We start from the raw sequence: 3,596 nt of genomic DNA, 5'->3' as shown, positions 1-3,596 counted from the left end.
GCAGAAGTTGCTCCCACTTACATTCAAGCTTTTTTTTTCCCGTCACTTAGAATCAGGAAGGAGTTGAGACACTGGTGTGGTGCAACAAGGTCAGTTATCTTCAGGGGGGGAACCAAGCAGAGAGAGAGCCAAGCTGTCAAGCTATGAATAGCCTCTGGCTCTTATCTGACCAGGCAGATACAGATAGCTCTGTTTATTTGCATTTCTCCTTGAGCCAACCTGGGAGGCCAAAAAAACGACATAGATTTCACATCTTTTTATTTATTTTCGAGACGTCAAAACATTCGGAAAAGGTCAAAAAGGTCAAAAAGTAGCGAGGAATGAGATTCATGATGCAGAATTATGCTGAGGAGAACAGCTTCGCCCTGTCTCGAGACTCCTTTTCCTTTTAATCTGTTTATAAAGTAAAATATCACTTCCCATTTGCATTATTTTGCTATTATTGTCCTATTCTCCCCGAGGCAGACCACCCATTCTATGGCGAAACCCTGTCATCGGGCAGCGGAGCCGAGCACCACGGGGGGCAAACCAAATAACCTTGAGTGCGTCCAAGAGCCTTCTGTGACTCGTGATGTATTAAACGAACACTCCGGGTACAGGCATGTGTCCCACCCACCCTCATTTCCTCCCCCCCCCCCCCCACCCTTCTTAGGGGTTGACAAGCAGATGGACACGGTAGGCAGCCTCCCATTAGCTGCAAGCATCTCCTGAACACGAGCACCCCGGTGCCTCGGAGGACATTTCTCAAGTAGATACGCTGATTAACGGGATCGTGGAGCTCGACAGCAAGGAGAGAGAGGTGACTTTTGTACTTTGTTGTATCTTCGCAGCCACTCTTCAGTCACTGAGGGTCCAACCGAGTGGATACCCATCAACGTGTGAGCTGCCGCTCATACTTCTCAGCACGGAGTCAACCGAGAGGATCGGTGTGCTTTTTATGCAGATGTTGTGCATTTTAAATAAAGTGAGAGCTGCAATTTTAATGCGCTACAGGTTGCAAAACAAAGCCCTACTATTTTTGTTTTTGTTATGAAGTATAGCAGAACTGCAGATGGTAAGGTGTGAGGCGTAAGAGAAAAGCACGCTTTGAAGCCATTAGTTTCCATCATATTTAATCAGAGTGCTCCAACACACCTCTGGAAACCTTTATTGAGCTGGTGTGCTCCAAAAGAACAGGGGGTGATAATGGAAACCAGTGGGCATTTGTCAAATGTACTACTGCAGAGGACAAACTGTCACAATGATGATGTGAAAAGTGATGCATTATAGTGCTGTAGTGCCCTCTGTTTGTACTCTGCTGTACTAAACGCTGCTGCTCAGTGGGTGGGTGTGGTGCAGGTCATGCTACCTGCACCACTTATTGTCTTTGTGCAGCGCTGATCCACTCTGCATGTTTACACCAGAAACATAACAAACAGTTTAATGGATTTTTTTGATTTTTTTGTATGTATAAATGCAACTAATTTAATTTTCCAAGCAGCTCTGCTGTGCTTGGCAGGATGTGTTTGCCAACATAATTTATTCAACAATAAACCAAATGTTTGTTTCTCATTAACATGAGTCAAACGTGCCTCTCAATAGAGGCTCATTTCTTCCACGTAAAAAAAAAGATGAAGAAAAACACCAGAAAGGGAGCGTTTTTTTTTTTTTTTCAGAGCAAGAGAGAGAAAGCATTATGCGCACATACATGTGTGTTTGCTTTTGGACTAGAAAATAAAATCCACAGCAGACTTCTTTACTGTCTGAGTACAACCCAACTGAATTAATGCATCAGTGGACTTTTGATGTTTGTTTGTTGTTGAAGGAAATCTTTTTTTGACTAGTGGCCGCAAAAATAATAGAGTCAAATTCCTTTCCGATATCCAAACCACATATCTTATTACTGAGTCGATCCCAGCTGAAATTGGGCGAAGGCAGGTCACAGGGAGACGGGTCACAGGGCTCATATAGAAACAGACAACCATTCACATTCACAGGCAATTTATAGCCTCCAATTAACCTGAGCTGCATGTCTTTGAACCCACGCTGAGACTCCAGACAGATGGACCGTCTGGGATCGGGGCTCGAACCCGGGGTCCTCTTGCTGTGAATTCTCAATTACAGCCACTACTCCACTGTGCAGCCCTAAGTCAAATGTATGTATTTAATACTTGTGAAATCGTAAGTCAACAGGTACAAAAACAATAGTTATAACAAATAGTTGTATTAAGTCAATACAACAAATATATATATATTAAAATTAAGAGAAACCAGGGAAGAAATATATGTCAGAAGTCAGAATATTGAGGTAATAAGTCGTCATTTTTAAGTCAAATTATGAGACAGTTATATATATTTAAAAAAAATGAGATAAGTCAAAGAAGATGTCTTTTTGTCTTTTACTTAATTTGTCAGTTTTCTCCTCTTTCTTGCCGGATATTAGCTTCCATACAGGCCTGACCTTGAAGTAAAGAACCCAGAAAATGACCTCAGAACCCACCAAACTACAAACCCCCACCACACGTCGGCCTCGGATAACCTCCGGCTGGACATGAAAATGAGAGGCTTCAAAAACCAGCTGTGCGCCTCACATTCTTGACTCCTGCCATTCTGTCCCTTCAACAAAAGCTTGACCTCTGTTGGCTCAGTGGTCTGTAAAGAGGAGCTCGGCGTTGACAAGGCCAGTATAACCAGGAGGACACTGGGTTGAGGACCAGCAGCTGTCTCAACATTCTGCCACTTTTTTTTTTTGCAACTTGGATGTCCATAAGGTCCCACAGGGACGTCTTTTGTTTCTTTTTTTAACAAGAAAATCTGAGCAAATATTTCATTTTAGAACAATTCTGCGTTCTTTCACCACAATGGGGGGATTCCTGCAAGTGGGAAGGTGAAGGGTTAATTTGTGGCCGGGGAAACCTGATGCTAATTAAGTCTGAGGAATGCCACATACTGACATTGTGTTGCAGAGCGCCCTCAGAGCGGCTCAGGCATGGAGGCAGCCGGCGGTAACGCGCGTGTCTGATGGTTTTATTCCGTACTGACAGTCGGTAAAGACAGTCTCACAGAACCCTACAGCTGAACGTAACGCTCTGTCAAGAAGTGCACATCAAGAGTCTCTTGTGTCAACTTTGTGTTCAGTTTCATCTGAAAGAAGAAGATCAGTGATGGACTTTGAGGCTCTTTTTTAGTTTGGAGATTTTTTTCTCTCCAGATTTAACCTTTGGTGATCAAAAGCTTAACTCGCCTTTTCTTTTTTTTTGCAGGCATAGCGATTTATATCACCAAAAAAAATGTTTTTATTAACACCAGTCCTGTTGCTGCTGTTGCCTTGGGTCTCACTGCGAGCTGTCGCAGAGATCTGCCGGGGGACGCACTGCTACGGCGCGGAAACCGGCGATCCAAGACCGTGCACCGGAGCGCACTGCCCGGGGAGCAGATCCTCCAGACCGCCGCGGCAGTTCAACCCCACGACGCAGGGCAGAGCGGCGCAGATCGTCGCCAGCCAACACTACGCGTACCCGAGCTCCCCGCGAGCGGCGTCGGACGCGCACCCCGCCGCCCAGCCGCCGCGCTTGCGGCACAGCGACAGCAGCAGCAGCAGCGGCGGCGGAAGGCGC

Source organism: Taurulus bubalis, assembly GCF_910589615.1.
Source record: "Taurulus bubalis genome assembly, chromosome: 18".
Taxonomy (NCBI): domain Eukaryota; kingdom Metazoa; phylum Chordata; class Actinopteri; order Perciformes; family Cottidae; genus Taurulus; species Taurulus bubalis.
This window is presented reverse-complemented; position numbering follows the sequence as displayed.